General features: G+C 44.8%; 1 pseudogene; it reads right to left on the bottom strand.

The window, feature by feature from the left end:
• LOC148538470 (uncharacterized) overlaps positions 1-22,924 on the bottom strand; it is a 78,040-nt pseudogene that overhangs the window by 5,806 nt on the left and 49,310 nt on the right.

Below are 22,924 nucleotides of genomic sequence, written 5' to 3'. Positions count from 1 at the left end.
TAATATGTAAGGGAGGAGGGGGAGAGTTGTACTATGTGGCATAATATGTAAGGGAGAGGGGAGGAGTTGTACTGTGTGGAATAATATGTAAGGTAGGAGGGGGGGGTTGTACTGTGTGCCATAATGTGTAAGGGAGAGGGGAGGAGTTGTACTGTGGAATAATGTGTAAGGGAGGAGGGGGAGAGTTGTACACACCTCCTCTCATGCCAACTGGTTACTTCCTCCCACTCCCGCCTCCAAGACTTTGCCCGTGCCGCTCCCCACCTCTGGAACTCTCTCCCTCTCCCCATCAGACTCTCCACCTCTCTACAATCCTTCAAACGGGCTCTCAAGGCACACTACTTCATCAATGCTTTCTAGCTCTCATCCTAACTTGCTACTACATGCTCCTTCCTCCCTGTCTTCCCCATCTGTATCATGCCCATCTGTCTGCCCCTCCCCTTGAGAATGTAAGCTCTTGCGAGCGGTACCCTATACCCTCTTGTGCTTCTCCTTACTATATGCTCATCTACTTCTTACTCACCACTAAGACACCTAACACTTGGTGCCTATGCTTTGCTGCTTATGTGGGTGCTATGGCCACCTATGTATCAATGTATATTATCCATGTCCTTGTCCTTCATTGTATTGTATTTTACTGTAAGTCACTTTTTGGTTATGTACCTTGTAAGGTGCTGCGGAACACTTGTGGCGCCATATAAATAAACAATAATAATAATAATAATAATACTGTGTGGGATAATATGTAAGGGAGGAGGGGGAGAGTTGTACTATGTGGCATAATATGTAAGGGAGGAGGGGTAGAGTTGTACTGTGTGGAATAATATGTAAGGGAGGAGGGGGGAGTTGTAATGTGTGGAATAATATGTAAGGGAGGAGGGGGGAGTTGTAATGTGTGGAATAATATGTAAGGGAGGAGGGGGGGAGTTGTACTGTGTGGAATAATATGTAAGGGAGGAGGGGGGGAGTTGTACTGTGTGGAATAATATGTAAGGGAGGAGGGAGAGAGTTGTACTGTGTGGAATAATATGTAAGGGAGGACGGGGGGAGTTGTACTGTGTGGAATAATATGTAAGGGAGGAGGGAGAGAGTTGCACTGTGTGGAATAATATGTAAGGGAGGAGGGGGGGAGTTGTACTGTGTGGAATAATATGTAAGGGAGGAGGGGGAGAGTTGTACTGTGTGGAATAATATGTAAGGGAGGAGGGGGAGAGTTGTACTGTGTGGCATAATATGTAAGGGAGGAGGGGTAGAGTTGTACTGTGTGGAATAATATGTAAGGGAGGAGGGGGATTGTTGTACTGTGTGGAATAATATGCAAGGGAGGAGGGGGAGAGTTGTACTGTGTGGAATAATATGTAAGGGAGGAGGGGGAGAGTTGTACTATGTGGCATAATATGTAAGGGAGGAGGGGGAGAGTTGTACTGTGTGGAATAATATGTAAGGGAGGGGGGGGGAGTTGTAATGTGTGGAATAATATGTAAGGGAGGAGGGGGGAGTTGTAATGTGTGGAATAATATGTAAGGGAGGAGGGGGGGAGTTGTACTGTGTGGAATAATATGTAAGGGAGGAGGGGGGGAGTTGTACTGTGTGGCATTATATATGTAAGGGAGGAGGGGGAGAGTTGTACTGTGTGGAATAATATGTAAGGGAGGAGGGGGGAGTTGTACTGTGTAGAATAATATGTAAGGGAAGAGGGGGAGAGTTGTACTGTGTGGCATAATATGTAAGGGAGGAGGGGGAGAGTTGTACTGTGTGGCATAATGTGTAAGGGAGGAGGGGGAGAGTTGTACTGTGTGGAATAATATGTAAGGGAGGAGGGGGAGAGTTGTACTGTGTGGCATAATTTGTAAAGGGGGAGGGGGAGAGTTGTACTATGTGGCATAATGTGTAAGGGAGGAGGGGGGGAGTTGTACTGTGTGGCATAATATGTAAGGGAGAGGGGAGGAGTTGTACTGTGTGGCATAATGTGTAAGGGAGAGGGATAGGAGTTGTACTGTGTGGCATAATATGTAAGGGAGAGGGGAGGAGTTGTACTGTGTGGCATAATGTGTAAGGGAGAGGGATAGGAGTTGTACTGTGTGGCATAATATGTAAGGGAGGAGGGGGGAGTTGTACTATGTGGCATAATGTGTAAGGGAGGAGGGGGGAGTTGTACTGTGTGGAATAATATGTAAGGGATGTGAATTGGGGGTACTATAGTGTGTCGCGTAATGTGAATTGGGGGTACTATAGTGTGGCGGCGCCCTTTCCCTATGAGACCATGCACCTTATTTGGCCCACCCGCCTGCGGCACGCATTATCCCTATTTACGATGGGGGCGGGGTCACCAAAGCTCTTTCTGGCACAGGGCATTAAAATGTCTAGCTACGCCTAGTTTTGCCTGGTCTTTTGGTGGTTTCTTGGGGTTTAGGTGGGTTTGAAGATGAATAACCATTTTTTTCTAGTTCCCTACAAGCGTGGAAGAGTGGAAAGCCATTGCTGAGGATTTTGAAAGGCGTTGGAATTTCCTCAACTGCGGGGGAGCCATCGATGGGAAACATATCCAGATTATCCCACGTGCCAAAACTGGATCATACTACTACAACTATAAGGGGTACTACAGTATCGTGCTTATAGCGATGGCGAATGCTAATAACAAGTTCATCTTTCTTGATATTGGCAAGAATGGCCGTGCATAAGATGGTGGGTCCTTCAAAAATACGCCATTCTTTGAGAGGCTCACCTCCAAGACCCTGAACTTGCCGTCTGTGGAGGAAACCAAGCATGGGCTATATTTTGTGTTTGTGGCAGACGAGGCCTTCAAACTGCACGAACACAGCATGAAGCCATGCGCCAAGGCCGTAACTAGAGTAGTGCGACCAGTGCCATGGCACAGGACACTGCAGGGCAGGAGACCCTGTTTGGGCCTGTCAATTTTCCTGTTTATTATCAATCTCACTTGTAGTTTCCTCTTCTGTTATCCCCAGAATCTCCTGGCCTCCGCTATCTCTTCCCTGACCTTCCCCATGAGGCCATGGCCCTTTTTCAGGTGCACTATCTTATGTCCCTTTTTAAAAAATGGGGGGGCACCAATGCTCTCTCTGGCACAGGGTACCAAAAAGTCTATTTACAGCTGTGCCATACGCACAAAGGGCCTTAACCAAAGAGAATCAGATATACAATTACAGGCTTTTCAGGGCATGCCTTATTGTGGAAAACGCCTTTGGAATCCTCAGCAACCGCTTCCGAATCTTCCACACCGCCATAAACCTGCGGGTGGATAAAATTGACTGGGTAGTCTCTGCATGCTAAGTCCGCCGCAAAGCCACCCAGCAAATGACAGCAGGCACAGCTGTACCAAAAGACCCAGAACAGCTACAGGAGGTAGTACAACTGCCGTCTGTGGCAGCACCTGGAGTTTTGTTCACAGGAACTGCACTAGCAAAACAGGTCATCGAGGAGTGCCTGGCCTATTTTAATGGAGAAGGTGCTGTGCCATGGCAGGAGGACTCTATCGGATTAAATAGAGTGGACCATTAATTCTCACAATTAAACATTTCTCTAAAACTCTGGAATCTCACATTTCACAATTACACAATTACATTTAATTACTTTGTCTCTACTTACCAATAGTGCAGATGTTTCCCCCACATCTACAGGCTCCTCCCCATTCTCTCTGTCGGCCATTACCACCAGTCCTCTTCTCTGTGGCTCCTGGTCAAGGGTGAAAATGAGCTGGTCATAATACCACAGCGTGGGCTGGTACAATTCATCGGCCCCCGCACTGAACCTCCTGGAATTCTGTATTTTTTTGTGCTCCTTGACAAAATCTGTTTTAGTTCTGGATTTTTTTCCGTACCCAATCCAGTGAGGCAGCTTTTAATAAGGCATGCAGAAGTCGGTCAACTGTTGCAGAGCCTGGATACATTTGAACCTGTTGTTGTAGTCCCTGGATTTAATCCGCCAAAGACTCTCATGAGCCCTGTACATTTCAATAAAGCTTTGGATAAGTTCACGATCCTTATCCATTGACATATCTATGAGAAGAGAATCAAAGAAAAATAAATTATGGACTACAATTTGATATCTGGACACTCCCAACAGTGGGGTTGTCCAGCTTTTTGGACTATTGTGGCTCCCAATCAATGGAGTGGCCCTAACTCTTATTTTTATAATATAATACACATTTGGGGGTTAACATATAAAACACTTTTGGGGACAGTTATTTTAACTAGGGGTGTGCACCGGCCACTTTTCGTGTTTTATGTTTTGGTTTTGGATCTGGATCTTTCTTCGTGTTTTGGATCTGGATTGGTTTTGCCAAAACCACCCTTCCGTGTTTTGGGTTCTGGGTTTTGTGTTTTGGATCTGTATTTTTTTGAAAAAAAGCATAAAAACAGCTAAAATCACAGAATTTGTAGGTTTTTCTGCTCCTATGCTATTATTAACCTCAATAACCTTAATTTCCACTCATTTCCAGTCTATTCTGAATACCTCACACCTCACAATAGTGTTTTTATGTCCAAAAGGTTGCACCGAGGTAGCTGGATGACTATGCTAAGCGACACGAGTGGGCGGCACAAACACGTGACCCATCTAGGCGTGAAACTGCAGTGGCAGACAGGATGGCATTGAAAAACTAGGCCCCAAACTGTACATAATGCAAAGAAAAAAAAGAGGTGCAAGATGGAATTGTCCTTGGGCCCTCCTACCCACCCTTATGTTGTATAAACAGGACATGCACACTTTAACAAACCAATCATTTCAGCGCCAGGGTCTGCCACACAACTGTGGCTGAAATGATTGGTTCGTTTGGGCCCCCACAAAACAAGCTGGCAATTAATCTGTCCCTGCACAAACTGGCTCTACGGAGGCAAGATGTCATCCTCATCCTCCTCATCCACCGATTCCTCACCCTCTTCAGTGTGTACATCCTCATCCTCACAGAGTATTAATTCGTCCCTGCTGGAACCACAGGTCCCTCTGTACGTTCTGGAGGCTGGTCTCCCTGGAAGAGTTGATAATTCATTTTATGATCATCTTCTCCACATTTTGTGGAAGCAACCTCCTACGCCTTTCGCTGACAAGGTTCCCGGCTGCACTAAACACTCTTTCGGAGTACACACTGGAGGGGGGGCAACTCAGGTAAAATAGAGCCAGTTTGTACAGGGACCTCCAAATTGCTTCTTTTTCCTGCCAGTACAGGTACGGACTGTCTGACATGCCTACTTGGATGCTGTCACCGATGTAATCCTTTAACAGACAGACGCACGCTTGTCGCTGCTGCTTTGAGGATTCAAGTGCGGCTACAGCCCACACAATTCACAAAGACAGAAAAAAAAATATATATTTTTATTGTTTGTGGAGCACACTTTGAGGGTTACACCACCCTTTAACAGACAGACGCACGCTTGTCGCTGCTGCTTTGAGGATGCAAGTGCGGCTAGAGCCCACACAATTCACAAAGACAGAAAAAAGAAGAAGAATATTTTTATTGTTTGTGTAGCACACTTTGAGGGTGTCACCACCCTTTAACAGACAGACGCACGCTTGTCGCTGCTGCTTTAAGGATGCAGGTGCGGCTACAGCCCACACATTTCACAAAGACCGAAAAAAAAAGAATAATATTTTAATTGTTTGTGTAGCACACTTTGAGGGTGTCACCACCCTTTAACAGACAGATGCACGCTTGTCGCTGCTGCTTTAAGGATGCAGGTGCGGCTACAGCCCACACAATTCACAAAGACAGAAAAAAGAAGAATATTTTTATTGTTTGTGTAGCACACTTTGAGGGTGTCACCACCCTTTAACAGACAGACGCACGCTTGTCGCTGCTGCTTTGAGGATGCAAGTGTGGCTACATCGCACACAAGTCACAAACACATTAAAAAAATAGTTTTTTATTTTTTGGAGCACTTTGAGAGTTACACCACCCTTTAACAGACAGACGCACGCTTGTCGCTGCTGCTTTGAGGATGCAAGTGCGGCTACAGCCCACACAATTCACAAAGACAGAAAAAAAAAGAACAATATTTTAATTGTTTGTGTAGCACACTTTGAGGGTGTCACCACCCTTTAACAGACAGACGCACGCTTGTCGCTGCTGCTTTAAGGATGCAGGTGCGGCTACAGCCCACACATTTCACAAAGACAGAAAAAAAAAGAACAATATTTTAATTGTTTGTGTAGCACACTTTGAGGGTGTCACCACCCTTTAACAGACAGATGCACGCTTGTCGCTGCTGCTTTGAGGATGCAGGTGGAATCTAGACGGGATTTGGAACCGAGGACACACTACCTCCATCAATTGTCTAAATCCCACTGCACTAATGTCGGATACCGGACGCACGTCTAACACCAAAATAGCAGTCAAGGCCTCAGTTATACGTTTTGCTTCAGGATGACTGCTGTCGTACTTCATCCTCATCGCTAGGGACTGTTGGAGGGTCAATTGTTTAGTAAAAGTAGTGATGTTCCTACTTCCTCTCTGGGATGATGAACAACTCCCAGCAGCAGCAACAGCACTAGGAGGAAGTGGTTCTTGATCTTTCCCTATTTTATTTTTATCGGAGAAAGTTTGGTCCTCCATTTATGTTATATTGATATATATACGTGCGGCTAAAGCGCACACAAACACAGAAAATATTTTTTTATTTTTGCTGGAGAGTAGTGCACTTTGTGGGTTACACCACCCTTTAAGAAATGAGCCAGCTGGCTCTTTACTTATGGGACACAGGCGCACGCTTGGCGCTGCTCCTTTGTTGATGCACGTGCAGCCACAGTGCACACAAGTCACAAACACAGAAAATATATATTTTTTTGGTTTGGAGTGTACTTTGGGGGTTACAGAACCCTTTAACGGTCAAGCCAGCCGGCCCTTTACTTATGACACAGGCGCACGCTTGGCACTACTTTGTTGATGCACGTGCGGCTACTGCGCACACAATTCACAAACACAGAAAATAATTTTTTTTTTGGTTTGGACTGGAGTGTACTTTCGGGGGTTACAGCACCCTTTAACGGTCTAGCCAGCCGGCCCTTTACTTATGACACAGGCGCACGCTTGGCACTACTTTGTTGATGCACGTGCGGCTACTGCGCACACAATTCACAAACACAGAAAATAATTTTTTTTTTGGTTTGGACTGGAGTGTACTTTGGGGGTTACAGCACCCTTTAACGGTCAAGCCAGCCGGCCCTTTACTTATGACACAGGCGCACGCTTGGCACTACTTTGTTGATGCACGTGCGGCTACTGCGCACACAATTCACAAACACAGAAAATAATTTTTTTTTTGGTTTGGACTGGACTGTACTTTCGGGGGTTACAGCACCCTTTAACGGTCAAGCCAGCCGGCCCTTTACTTATGACACAGGCGCACGCTTGGCACTACTTTGTTGATGCACGTGCGGCTACTGCGCACACAATTCACAAACACAGAAAATAATTTTTTTTTTTGTTTGGACTGGAGTGTACTTTCGGGGGTTACAGAACCCTTTAACGGTCAAGCCAGCCGGCCCTTTACTTATGACACAGGCGCACGCTTGGCACTACTTTGTTGATGCACGTGCGGCTACTGCGCACACAATTCACAAACACAGAAAATAATTTTTTTTTTGGTTTGGACTGGAGTGTACTTTCGGGGGTTACAGCACCCTTTAACGGTCTAGCCAGCCGGCCCTTTACTTATGACACAGGCGCACGCTTGGCACTACTTTGTTGATGCACGTGCGGCTACTGCGCACACAATTCACAAACACAGAAAATAATTTTTTTTTTGGTTTGGACTGGAGTGTACTTTGGGGGTTACAGCACCCTTTAACGGTCAAGCCAGCCGGCCCTTTACTTATGACACAGGCGCACGCTTGGCACTACTTTGTTGATGCACGTGCGGCTACTGCGCACACAATTCACAAACACAGAAAATAATTTTTTTTTTGGTTTGGACTGGACTGTACTTTCGGGGGTTACAGCTCCCTTTAACGGTCAAGCCAGCCGGCCCTTTACTTATGACACAGGCGCACGCTTGGCACTACTTTGTTGATGCACGTGCGGCTACTGTGCACACAATTCACAAACACAGAAAATAATTTTTTTTTTGGTTTGGACTGGAGTGTACTTTCGGGGGTTACAGCACCCTTTAACGGTCAAGCCAGCCGGCCCTTTACTTATGACACAGGCGCACGCTTGGCACTACTTTGTTGATGCACGTGCGGCTACTGCGCACACAATTCACAAACACAGAAAATAATTTTTTTTTTGGTTTGGACTGGAGTGTACTTTCGGGGGTTACAGCACCCTTTAACGGTCAAGCCAGCCGGCCCTTTACTTATGACACAGGCGCACACTTGGCACTACTTTGTTGATGCACGTGCGGCTACTGCGCACACAATTCACAAACACAGAAAATAATTTTTTTTTTGGTTTGGACTGGAGTGTACTTTGGGGGTTACAGCACCCTTTAACGGTCAAGCCAGCCGGCCCTTTACTTATGACACAGGCGCACGCTTGGCACTACTTTGTTGATGCACGTGCGGCTACTGCGCACACAATTCACAAACACAGAAAATAATTTTTTTTTTGGTTTGGACTGGAGTGTACTTTCGGGGGTTACAGCACCCTTTAACGGTCAAGCCAGCCGGCCCTTTACTTATGACACAGGCGCACGCTTGGCACTACTTTGTTGATGCACGTGCGGCTACTGCGCACACAATTCACAAACACAGAAAATAATTTTTTTTTTGGTTTGGACTGGAGTGTACTTTGGGGGTTACAGCACCCTTTAACGGTCAAGCCAGCCGGCCCTTTACTTATGACACAGGCGCACGCTTGGCACTACTTTGTTGATGCACATGCGGCTACTGCGCACACAATTCACAAACACAGAAAATATTTTTTTGGGGTTTGGACTGGAGTGTACTTTGGGGGTTACAGCACCCTTTAACGGTCAAGCCAGCCGGCCCTTTACTTATGACACAGGCGCACGCTTGGCACTACTTTGTTGATGCACGTGCGGCTACTGCGCACACAATTCACAAACACAGAAAATATATTATTTTTTTAGCACTTGGGGGGAGCACCCCTGATGGACAGAGCACCCCCTGGACAACACTACAGCACCCCTTTAGGACTGGAACACTGCACAGGACTTTGGAGTGGACACAGCCCCTATGGAGAACTGACTGCACAACACAGTCCAGCCAGCCCCTATGGACTTTGAAGTAGTGGACACAGCCCCTATTAACAACAGCAGCACAGCACAACACAGCCAGCCCCTATGGACTTTGAAGTAGTGGACAACAGCAGCACTACACTACACTACACTACACAGCCCTAACTCCCACCCTCCCTCTTCACTGTCCACAGCTGAGTGAGAAAATGGTGCCGACGCGGGTACCTTATATAGGATCCAAAACCCGCGAGACTCGGAAGGCGGGATGATGACGTTTTGCCTCGATTTCAGATCCGAGTCAGGCGAGAAAAGTCGAGCCTGATTTAGATCGGACTCGGATCGGGGGGGCTCGGGGGGGTTCGGATTTCAGAAATCCGAACCCGCTCACCCCTAATTTTAACACAAGTAAATTTATTTATGCAAAAGTTACATTGTGTTTTTGTGTTACATTTTTTAAAATATTTTTAAATCTGTAAATAGTTACAGTGTCTTTAGTGTTGAGCTAATGTTTTTATTACTTTTTTAAAATAAAGTTTTATTTGTTTACTCATCTATCAATTATTTTATATGTATGTAATTGCCTTTTAATGTATAGGTACAATAAAGAGTGGCAAAACAAATTTCATTGACACAAAAGTCATTTTTTGAAGAAAAAAATCACAAAAAAAGTGTAAAGAAAAAAGCAGTGGCCTTTGTGTGAATGGAATCCATATTTTGGGTGTCAGTGGCCATCAATAGCATATGATATTCATTTTGGGGTCAGTGGTATAAAAATCACATATGGGGACAGTAGCATATACTACGCATTTGGGAGAGAGTAGCACATAAAACACAATTGCACATCATCAGAAAATATTCTACATTGGGTGACATTAGCATATACTACGCATTTGGGGGATAGTGTAAAATATTAAAATTAATTTGTTTTCACTAGACCATACTTTATTGGTGAGCAGTGGCATCACAAGGGGAGTGCGGGGGGTGCGGGCCGCACCGGATGTCACCCTCCAAGGAGGCGATACCAAAAGCAGCACAGTTCCACGCCGTCACACACAGCTGCCCACACACTCCTCCTGCCACACAGCTGCCCGCAGGGCCGCCGAGATGGGGGTGGAGCACCCCAGCAGCCACTGCAAGGTCCAGGGCAGTGGATCCGCCTGCTGCCAGCCCACTCCCCCACCCACTTCCACGGCCGCCGCCTGTCCCTACCGCAGTGAATTAAGTTTTTCTTTTAAACCTGATCGTACCCTCCACCAATGGTAGCCTTGTCACCTCTCAGCTGACTCTCTCCTCCAATGGACAGCTACCTAAGGGTATAAAGCAGGACTCCAGGAAACAGGAAGTCATCTGAACTATTTCTCTTCTCCAGTATCTGCTAGCTTCGGATCGCTGTTCCTGGCTCCACGCTGTTGTATCCTCAGTGCGCTTCACCAGTCTCTGAGATATTCTCCAGTGATATTCAGAATCGGTCACTACCGATATTCTCCAGTGATATTTAACATCAGTCACTACTGATGTTCTCCAGTGATATTCAGCATCGGTCACTACTGATATTCTTCAGTGATATTCAACATTAGTCACTACTGATATTCTCCAGTGATATTCAACATTGGTCACTACCAATACTCTCCAGTGATATTCTACATCATTCATATTCTTCAGTGTTATTCTACATCGGTCCCTACCGATATACTTCAGTGTTACTAACATCAGTGATTAACGATATTCTCCACTGATAATCTCCAGCCACTCAGTTGTCTTCCTTATCTCTCTGTCAGTTGCCTTTTCCTGTGTCCCTGATCAGGGTGCCGCGTCCTGCTTATTGGGTGCAGCAAAACCCATATCCCAATTGGAGAAGTCACTGTAGAAAACCACCAATGAGTTAGACTCCTACCATCTGGACATATATGTGGCACCTTTGTTGGCATTTTATGTTACTGGAATATTTGTTGTGATGTGAACGTATATCTGTCTTGTATACTGGTATTAGGAGTTACCATATTTATTACAGTATATGAAGTAAAAGACACAACAAGTTTATATAAATTTTGTAGTCATTTATCTATAACTTGTTTTTTTCTTCTTTGTTTCTTCCCTTTTTAGATCTCTTTTACAATCCACACATTTATTATATTGTTGTATATAAAGAAATATATTTTTTTACCTATTCTATCTAATTTCTAATAAATATTTAGGATTTTGAAAAATATTGAAATCTTGGAACATTATTTTATTTTATTTATGCTCATTTCTTATGAGTATCTATCAGCCACTTTATATGTTTTCAGTGCTGGTAGGTGTGCGCTGGGAATAATTTTCTTTTTAACACTTCTATGTTTTTGGAGTTTGTTATGTCCCCATCCATTCCCTATTCCCATAGCAGCAACCAAGTATACCGCATATCCTTTTATGTGTGACAGAACTAGCACTTCTACAATTATGTGTCAACCAAGAATCAGGAAGTGCTCGAGTGACCATTAGAAATGGTGGGACCAAGTGATGATGGGGGAGGGGTTATTATGCCAGTGAGGAGTGGGAGTTAACAAGAGTCAGGGGGTGGGAGATAGGCAGGATTACAGTTAAAGTCCATACCCCTGAGACAGAAGGCTGCCCCCATGAGCATATTTCATTTATATGACATGATTCCCAGAGAGTTATTGTGAACTTTCACAATGAAACAATTGAACAAAGTGATAATGATGAAAAAGCATTGCATTGCAAATGAAGTTTATGGTTTATCAGCTATTGATGAGACAGTAGTGGGAAACACACTGATACTGATAACCAGTGAGCCATCACATATGGCAATGCACAACAGTTCTGCACCCACAGCATACAGAATGATTGGGGAAATGCTGTTTGATAACAGAGAACAACAGAGAAAACATTGGGATGTAAACACAAAGCCAATTGTGATTAGTAAGAAAGATCAGACCCCAGTGTATTTCTTTACAAAACCTTATCAGTCAATGGTTTTCAAAGAAGCACAGTCACCAACAGCAATTACCAGGGGTTGGGTATGAAATCCCAGCTGACGGAATGCCACTATACAGAATACCGACAGCGGCATCCTGACAGCCAGAATCCCAACACCCAAAGGTAAGTATTTTCTCTACCCCTAAATCTAACCCCTACCCTTACCCTAACCCTCCCTCCCTGGTGCCTAAACCTAACCCCCCTTCCTAGTGCCTAAACCTAACCTCTCCACACCCTAAACCTAAGACCCATTCCCCGGTGCCTAAACCTAACCTCCACCTAGTGCCTAAACCTAACGTCCCCCTCCCCACACCCTAATCCTAACACTCCCTCTCCGGTGCCTAACCCTAACCCTCCCCCTAATGCCTAACCCTAACCCTGCTAGCTAACGCTAACCTCCCCCTAACACCCTGATACTTGCCTTTGTAATGCCGACGGTCAGGATTTCAGCACCTTTATTTGGACCGTCGGCATCCCGCACGCCGGGATGCCGATTACATCCCATTACCAGAGTTGACATGTCAATTGCTGTAGAGTTCAAAGCAGAGGAATGAATGTGCATAACAGAGGGATGCTAAATCAGACTTTGATACATGGACGATGGTATTTACAACAAAATATATGCATAAAACAACAAAGCCCTTATGCTGCACCCATTATCAGGGGGCGCCGAGAGGAGGGGGGAGCGGGTACAAATTACCCGGGCCCGGGCTTCCTGAGGGGCCTGGCGGAGGCCCGGGTCCGATGCCGCCCCCCCTCCCTCACAGCAGCCCAACACACAGCGTGTGTTGAGCTGCAGTGGGAGACTGCTCATGGCTGCTGAGCGGCAGCCACAGCAGTCTCCTATGCGTGTGGGGGGGAGCGATCACACTGATCACGCCCCCCCTAGCTTTGCACTGGGCTGAGTTTTTTTTCCCGAAGGGGGCATGGCCACACCTCCCACGAGTAGGCCACACACCCCCTGTTACCCGGGCCCGCCGTGGCTCTTGGTGGGCCTGCCCATTATACCACAGCCACTTGCTGGGCTTGTCAAGTTTAAACCATTGTTGCCAAATATACCAGGACTGGATTATGGTGCTGCCTGCACTAATACAGAACTTTCATGAACTCTTTCTGTAGCAATGCAGCCATATATGCAGACTGTCAGACAGACAAGTGAAGAGAAGGAGCTACCCCTACTGGAAATAGGTGGGGGACCAGTTCAAGTGGCAGAGTCCTATGACAAATATAAAAGAAGACCAACAGCAATTTGTGTGGTTCACTGATGGATCAGCCACATTGAAATCGCAAATGCGCTGCTGGACAGCCTCAGCATTCCAGCCGGCTACACAAGAACTGTTGCATGAGAGCAGTGAAGGTGGATCAAGCCAATATGCAGAACTGCGAGCTGCGCTAATGCTGCTGGAAGAAACCCAAAGCCCTATGGTCCTCTACACAAACAGCTGGGCCATGTTCCAAGGCCTAACCACTTGGATGATGCCGACATGGAAGCAGAACAACTGGCAAATGAATCTGGGTTGACACTGCCCTGCAAAACAAAGATTGGAATATTTGCAACTGTAGGCCTGTGTCAGTGGGCCATGTCAATTCCCACACTGGACTAGATGGCAATGAAGTTGTGGATGCATGGGTGAAAGTTAGAATATTGGCGCTTACCGCTGAAGAACAAACATAACTGTACAATCTGTTAAGCCTGAGGTATGATTTGTAGGATATTGTCCCGTAACCGCCTTGAGGGCTGGTATCATCTTGGCTAGATGCGGCCGTGTGACAGCTTGAACAGCTGATTTGGAGAGTGGCTGTCGCCTGGGGGCCAGTAGATGAGATGCGGCCTTTGGGCCGGTAGCAGCCTGTGGGCTGGGTAGCAGCCTCTGGGATGTGTAGCAGCCTTGAGGGCTGGGGTAACTTGGCAGGTTGCGGCCTTTGGACCATGGAGCAACCTGTGGGCTGGTAGCAGCCTCTGGGTTGTGTAGCAGCCTTGAGGGCTGGAGTAACTTGGCAGGTTGCGGCCTTTGGGCCGTGTAGCAGCCTCTGGGCTGTGTAGCAGCCTTGAGGGCTGACGTAAATTGACAGGTTGTGGCAGATGAAGATCAGTGCAATAATAAAGTCACTGGCATTGGTACGCCGGATGGCGCACTGAATAAGCTGGAGTGTGGCCTGTGTCACTGGGTTGACACAAGCAGCTGACACAGTTATGCGACCTGTGCCGCCGGGTTGACACAGGCAGCTGATGCTGTGCTGCATACTCTGGACACACTGTCCATGCCGCCTGGATGACACGAACAGCAGAGGACAGGTATGCGAACCGTGCCACCAAGATAACATGAACGGCAGGTAGATGATAAGCGAACCATGCCACCTGGATGACACAAACGGTAGAACACAATACAAACAACTGGAGATCTGGAGCTCGACTGGGTGACAGGAGACTAAGCCAGAACCGGAAACACGAATACTCTATCACCGGCATGGAGTGAAGGACTGGCTGTAATTTAACATATACAGGGTACAATCAGAACAACCCTGCAAGCCTCCTTAATGATAGACTAGTGTGCACACGGACAAGACATTAATAAGCATGCAGCTGATACTGCACACAGACAGACAGTGATTAATGAACACATGAGATCAGCACACAGACAGACAGGAATGACAGGCTAACAGCTAAACACAGACAAGACAGGATTACATGCAGATCCTAACATAATCAGGGAGAATGGGCTCATGTGTAGTGTGGCCACAGAGGAGCATAAGGCACGTATGCCTGGGCCCATAGAAAAGGAATTCCAATGACACAGTTGATGGCAAGAGACATTGTGGAGAAATGTCAAACCGGTCAGCTGGTGAACTACAGGAAAAGGTTAACTGAAGATATGGGCTCTATATACAGAGGAAAACGAGCAGGACAGGTGTGGCAGATAGCTTTCATTGGCCCTGGACGTGGGGGAGTCAAATTCTGCTGCATGCGGTGGACACCTACTCTTCGGTGCTTGTCGCTCACCCATCTGTACATTCATATGTGGATTGAAAGATCTACAGTAAAAAGGTAGACGATGTCTAGATAGACACCAGATGTTAGACAGTCAATAGGTCGACAGTGACAAAAGTTCGACACGCTAAAGGTTGACATGTAAGAAGGCCAACTGGTACAAATGATCGACAGGGTCAAAAGGTCGACATGTATATTGTTGGCACAAAAATGGTCGACATTTTTTTTTCTATCTCCAATCTTCACCCTAACCCTCCTCTTGGTGCCTAACCCTAACCTTCCCTCCTGGTGCCTAACCCTAACCGTCAGGGTAGGTGACTGACCCTAACCGTCCCTTCTAGTGCCTAACCCTAACCCTCCGGTAAGTGCCTAACCCTAACCATCCCTCCTGGTGCCTAACCCTAACCATCGGTGGTAAGTGGCAAACCCTAACCATTGGGGTAAGTGCCTAACCATAACCCTCTGTTAAGTGCCTAACCCTAAACCTAACCCTAACAAAATAATGTGTCGACCATTTCTGTGTCGACCATTTTCATGTCAACCTTTTGACCCTATCAACCATTAGTACATGTCAACCCTTTGTCCCTGTTGACCTTTTGACTGTCTAACATCTGGTGTCTATCTAGACATTGTCTACCTTTTTACTGTAGATCTTTAGTCCAGATCCTGTACATTCTGACACACATGCCCATAGCCTGAATGGTGTGCAATTTATAGCAGACACAGCATGATTGTGCAAGTACTTGTGAGCCATGAAAAAGCTGAAGTTCCATTCCAGCTAGCCTTATTCCAAACCATGGACAGAGTGCCTGATTCAGACCGCTCGCGAGCGCATAGCGCTCGCAAGCGGGTCGATGGCTGGGCAGTGCGCACGGGAACTAATCCGAACTAATCCGAACCCGCTCATCTCTAGTTTTGGATTGTGCATATGAGCAGAGTGACCCATAATCTATTGTGCATTATTATACGTTTTGTTTAACTAGACCTGCGCCCATGTCCTACATTTAACACCAATTTTAATGTCGTATTAATTGATATTACCCAGTGAAGGCCCTATTGTATTTCAGTGTTTTCTCCTTGTGAGATATCATTTCTATATAAACATATGTATACCGTACAACTTGCCTTTATTACACAGTTCTTTTTTATGATTCCTTTTATGCAACATAGACATCACTGAGGCCTCATTTATCAATGAGTTTTATCATTCACAACGCGTGATAAAACTTGTGTATTATAAATGGTGCTCCAGCCAATCAGATCCTGACGGTCATTTTCCAAACAGATGACAGTTGGGAGGTGATTGGCTGGAGCACCAATTATCATACACAACAAGTTTTATCACTCGTTGTGAATGATAAAACTCATTGATAAATGAGGCCCTGAGTATCTATTCTAAGCTCTTTCAAGCACCAAACTATACATTGCCAAGAAAAAGATTTACAAAGTGGCTTCAATGATAGTAACATGTAACGATATTAACATTGAGATATTGAACTGAATATTACAAACAACGCAACTCTGATTTAAATTGTTATATGAACACGGGTGAAAGTAGCATCGGGAGATGCACTATTAGGGGGCAGCATCTTAAGCTAGACGGATGCACCCATGTCCAGGCGTCCAGGATAGCGGGGAGCACAGGGGGGGTTGATGAAGGGGTACACTGCAGTGCATGGGGTTGCCCAGCAATTAGGGATAAGGCCTGCAAGGTGTACGTTGGGGCTAGCATTGCCAGGAGCGCTTGCATGGATGAAAGGGCTGGCTGGGGCCTGTAGTTCTATGGTTGAAAGTAGCGTCAGGGGATGCACTATTAGCGGGCAGAGTGTAGGATATGTATACCTTTTTGCTTTTTATATTGTCTAAAAGTAACGTGTCGATCTGTTATCTGTCGATCTATTAACTGTCAACCTATTTGGCTTCGATCTTGAACTAGTCGATTTTTGATATGTCGATCTATTCACTGTCTACCTATTTAGCTTCGATCTGTTATTCTGTCTATCTTGTTTGTTGTTGATCTGCTTATTGTCTATCTGCTTTGTTTCAATCTTATGTTGTATCGATCTCATGTCCGTGTCGATCTTTAAGTGGTAGATCTAGGAGTCTGGTCGATCTTTGGTTTGTCGAGCAATTGTTCCTGTCGAACTAGGTGGAGTCGATGTACTGTTGTCGATGTATGTATTGTCGATCTCAGTTAGGTCGATCAAACAACTAGATACCGTTTGCATTGCAGTCTCTCATCAGTGCATGTTGTAATTGCATTCTATAATTTATATTCACAGTTTGCTCTATGTACAATGAAAACATAATTCTTCAGATCATCACATCTGACTGGGATTATTGAATTGGTTATACTGTAGAGTTGGTTTTACTGTACGCTTCAAACTTGTCAAGAGACTTAGAGGTATATTTACTAAAGTGAGAGTTTTTAGAAGTGGAGCACTTAGCATAGTGAGAGGCAGAGAGGTGCTAATACACCATGTAACAATGACAAAAACCTAAGGAGACAATATGTAACAATAGTAATCACTTAATTGTATAATTGGTAAATATGACATAAAAAAGTAATGTTACTCTGTGTAAAAGTCCATTAAAACTCCATTGAACACTCAATATGTAAATGAAGTTCACAATTTGATCGTTTTTTTTTCTGTATCACAGTGAATTGTTAGAAGATTGGGAGTCCATGGTAATCTGTAAATATACCTGCTCACCAAAAGATGATCACTAAACAAATGGCCATATGCCAAGAATTAGTATAATCTTAATTGATTTAGATTTTTTTAGATATCAAATTTGTACAAACATAAAATACAGTTTACATAAAAAAAATGCCACTTTGGAGAAGGCGTAACATAACATTAGATATTTCAAAAGAAAATTTGCACAGTGGTCATCACATTGAATACATTACCCTTTGCATTTTCTCCACACAAGACTTCTTCTAGGGTAATATTAAAGGGTGAGAGTTTAGAAAATGCGAGAGTTTAGCAGTAAACGTACGCACTTTTTAATCTGGCCTAATGTAAGAGTCCACGAGTACAGATGTTTTCCCATTTTGAAGATAACGTCGACCAATGTGAGAGTTTACTGCTAAACTCTCACATTTCTAAACTCTCACCCTATTACATTTGGCCCTTTGTTTCTAATGCAGAAAGGGCCTGTTAAAATCATGAAGTGTGGTAACATCAAATAACCATGTAGTTTTAAATTGATTAAAATATCATATAAAGGGACATCTATTTTATCGGTAAAAATAAATGTACATACTTGTTTAATAACACACAATGTGCTCTTGCCAGGGGCGTCTTAAGAGAGGAGGGGGCCCGTGTGTCCTCCCCGTGCGGGGCCCCCTCCTCTCTCCCCAGTGGTCAGCAGCCGACTGATGCGGCTGGCCAGCCACTGGAACATTAGTAGACTCCGGGCACTAGAGTGTGCACGGAGTATACTGCGCATGCTCAGAACACCGGAAAACTGTCCGCAGGGGCCATTTTCCGGTGTTCTGAGCAGCGCAGACAAGCAACGCGGGATGACGGACAGGTATGTTTAAACCAATATTGATGCAGGGTGTGCGGTGCGGGGCTCCCCTGGACCCGGGGACCCGTGTGCCCCGCACACACTGCACCCATTATAAATACGCCACTGGCTCTTGCACTTAAAAAGATCCATACTTTTGAAAGGCTTGTTTTCTTGTGTAGGTATGAACCTGTCAACTTACATTTTTACATTTAAAATATATAATATAACCAGATCAAAATATTTATATGTGGTTCAGTATCAGTGTTGGACTGGAGTATGAAGGGCCAACCTGGGGAATGCAGTGGTAGGGGCCTATACTTTGGAGATGAGGTCAGACCCCACAGAGGCTTGGACAGATATTAGAGACCATATAACTGACCCTCTAATAGAGTAACAATGTATAATTCAAGTGCACAGACTTGATCCTTACATTAGAGCAAGTGGTGGGACCCTCAAGCAGAGGGGCCCGCCAGTGATTTCCCCTATAACCCTGTGAGCTAGTCCAACCCTGTCCGGTATATATTAAGTACTCCATAGTAGCAAATCCAGGTATATAATCTATTCATATATTCTATAGTGACGGGTAGTATAATAAAATAACTAATATTGTTAATAATTAGAACTAATGTAACTAAAAACAGCAAAAGCACTGTTTCAGTGCGCATATAGGAATTCAGCAAATTAATTGATACATTTTTACCACATGGTGTTTTTAAAATACTCCCACCAGCAATCACCACCTGGAAGCTGTCAGGTTCACACACCCCGCTGCTCACCGCTTCTTAAGAGGTTGCCACAGGTCGGCCCACGTCGCTGCTAACAATGCAGTTGGGGGGAGCCGATGGAGTCTCAGTGTCACGTCACAAGGCCATGCCCTAATGCATTTCGTCAGAGGCTTGATCTTTTTAAAAGGGGAGCTGCGGTCCAATTTATGAAGGAATAACAATCTGGTGTCTTTAAAGAATGAACTGACCAATACACCTGGTCTTGTTGCTGGACTAATATGGTATTTTTATTAACATTTGCAGATCAGCTGGTTGTGAGCACATGGTCTGGATATTTTGTTATTTATATATATATATATATATATATATATATATATATATATACATATATAAATATAAAACACTTTGAGACAAGACAGCACTCCTGAAAAAAGTTCTTTAAAGATGCAGTGCCTGGTTCATACAAAATAAAAAATATGCACTCACTTCTTTTTGGAAAAAAAATAAAGAAGGCAACAAAGAGCCAGCACTCACGTTTTGTAGATTTATTGTGAAGGTCACATATGAAAAATACAGCGTCCAATAGTCAGCAGCAGCAACCGTTTCATCCATATCCTAATTGGATTTCCTCAGGGGCTCCTCACATTTTCTCATGCATCCATTTTAACCTGTGTAATCTAGCTTGTGTCAGCTGTGTTCCTAGGTGCTTTGCAACAGGTGTGCTAGGTGACTGTCTCACCTTTAAAAGCATAGTTGCTATGAGCTTTAAACCAGATAGCATACCTTGAGTTTAACACTAATGTGATAGCTATTTTCATGTTATAATGCTGAGCAATACAGTAGGGACTTACAGTAAAGTGGGGTCCCTTGACGGGAGCTGCAAGCTTAAATGCATTGATCCCCACTGTTTGTATTATTGTTAGTTATTATGGTGAGTGCAGAGCCCCTGTGATTTCTATTTAAACAATGTGGTCACATACAGCATATCAGCTTGTGGTATCCTACTGCTGCAAAGGTGTATGTGGAATTGACATAGACTTTCTTATAAAGAGCACTAAGTGGAAATTGACCCTCCCCTAATTAGTGCTCTGATTTAACTCAATGGTGTCTCAATATAACACCACTAATAAATATATCTTATGTGTATATATGTTAAGAAATATAAATCAACATAGAGACTCCAGATTAATTTATTTTTATTTTTAAATAGCAGCCTATTCTAAATGTTTTCACCGGAGTTGGCTCCAAACAGGTGTACGGGAACGCTGCTTCCTGTTTGTGTTTCAACTCCAGCGATTAGCGTTCCACGGCTAACGTCATGGCGCCGTGATGCAGCACGTGGGTGATTAGTGAGACTCGGCTATCTTCCTAATCAGCGCCATGCGATGTATGGGGCGGTTCCAGTATGTGCTGGTGACAGGCATACAGTTCTTAATCACACATGGTGGAAAACTTACAGCTTCCTGCATTCACTCACCTGGGGGATGCATATTCTTTACGTACATGCCCCGCTCACTTCGCTGAAACTTCCATGGAGACAATATAATTGTATGGACTGCATATCCTTCCTATTTGAATAACACCTCTAAAATTAAAGGGGACAATACCACATGATATTTCTATGTGATTATAATAAAATAAAGTGTACTTTTACAATTTGTGTTTGTTTTGTGCAATAAATTAAGGGTTTAAATAATTAAGGAATACCATGTGTTACTTCTAGTCTTACAATTAGTACATAATCCATACAGTTAATGAATAATGCAAATGGTTTAATAAATATATAAATCCCTAAGTATACAAATAAATGTGACAATAATAATACATGGAATAATATACAAGGAAAAAAATTATTGTACATAGAAAAATTGATAAAAAAATATAAAATATAACAGATTCAATCAGAAATTAAGCTATATCAATACCTTCATTGAGACCTTTTGGAACCAAAGTGTCTAACGTAAAATCGAAAAAGATTCTTTTTTTGACAAAGTTAATTCTCTGTTACCCCCCCTTTGGGTGTTCTTAAAAATGTTCTATTATAGTAAAAGATACATTATTTGGGTCCGAATTGTGTACCTCAGTAAAATGTCTAGGTAGACTATGCACTTTTACGTTGTTTTTTATATTACGCAGATGTTCTTGAATTCTTTTTTTTGTGTTTCTTTTTGTTTTACCTACATAAGATAATCCACATGTACAAGTTACTTGTTACGGTTTTCCAAGGATACCCTGCGTAATCCCCTAGAATTCAATGGGTGAGATCTTCTGCCACTAACAACCACCCATTGCTCCCTTAGAACTAGACACGTTCACCGGTACTTAGGTGGCCGCCTGGACTAAAGCTCGGAGTAGTAGGGGTTTACACAGATCTCCCAGGGGTACCAGAATAAAATATGACACTAACAAGAGCCGGTAGCAGAGATGCGGCTAGTGCAGCACTGGTGGTATATATATGCAGTGGCGTAACTAGGGTATTTGGAGCCCAGGGCAAATTTGAAAACGGAGCCCCACCCACTAACATACCGATATGTGCGCGCGCCTTTGGCGTGCGCCTGGGGGAAATGGGCGTGGTCACTTAAAAATGGGGCGTGTCAACATGACACACCCCTTTATTTTCACGCTGAACATTCCTATCCATATGCACCTTAACTCCAGTAGTACCCCTTATACAGTACCCCCAGTATGCAGTTGTGGTCCCTCTTATGCAAAAATGGGCGTGGTCACTTAAAAATGGGGTGTGTCAACATGACACACCCCTTTATTTTCACGGTGAACATTCCTATCCATATGCACCTTAAATCCAGCAGTACCCCTTATACAGTTTTCCCAGTAGTGGTCCCCTTATGCAGGCACCCTGTAGTGATCCCCCCTATCCAGTGCCCCCTGTAGTGGCCCTTCCTATTATTTCCCCCAGTAGTGGTCCCCCGAGTGCAGTGCCTCTAGTAGGCCCCTTTTATAATGCCCCCAGTGGTAGTTCCCCCCCAAGTAGTAGTCCCCAGTAGAGTAGGTCCTCCCAATGGTGCCCCCGGTAGTAGCCACCCCTCCCCCAGTAGAGGTCCCCCCAGTAGAAGCCACCCCTCCCCCAGTAGAGGTCCCCCCAGTAGTAGCCACCCCTCCCCCAGTAGAGGTCCCCCCAGTAGTAGCCACCCCTCCCCCAGTAGAGGTCCCCCCAGTAGTAGCCACCCCCCTCCCCCGTTGTGCAGATAGGTTAAAAAAAAAATATATATATATCTATAAAAATATACTTACCTGAATCTCTGCTCCTGGTCCTGGTCCTGCTCCTGCTCTCGACGCCGCTCCCGCCCGGGCGGGCGCGGTCAGCATTATGGGACAGACATCATGACGTCATGACGTCAGTCCCATTACCCACTGCAGGAGCCGGACGGAAGTCCGGCTCTTGCAGTGGGTGCTGCAGCAGTCAATGAGAGTCTATCTGACTCTCATTGGCTGCTGTTTAACACACGCATGTGTTATGCACAGTGTTATGCACAGCCTGAGCCCGCCTCCTGGCGCTATTGGGCAAGCGCTCAGGGGGAGGGAACGGGCTCAGGCGTGAC

The sequence above is a fragment of the Taudactylus pleione genome, unplaced genomic scaffold (assembly GCF_031769625.1).
Source record: "Taudactylus pleione unplaced genomic scaffold, aTauple2 ptg000040l, whole genome shotgun sequence".
Lineage (NCBI taxonomy): Eukaryota > Metazoa > Chordata > Amphibia > Anura > Myobatrachidae > Taudactylus > Taudactylus pleione.
Note: the sequence above shows the minus strand (reverse complement) of the source record. Positions and strands in the feature narration are given on the sequence as shown.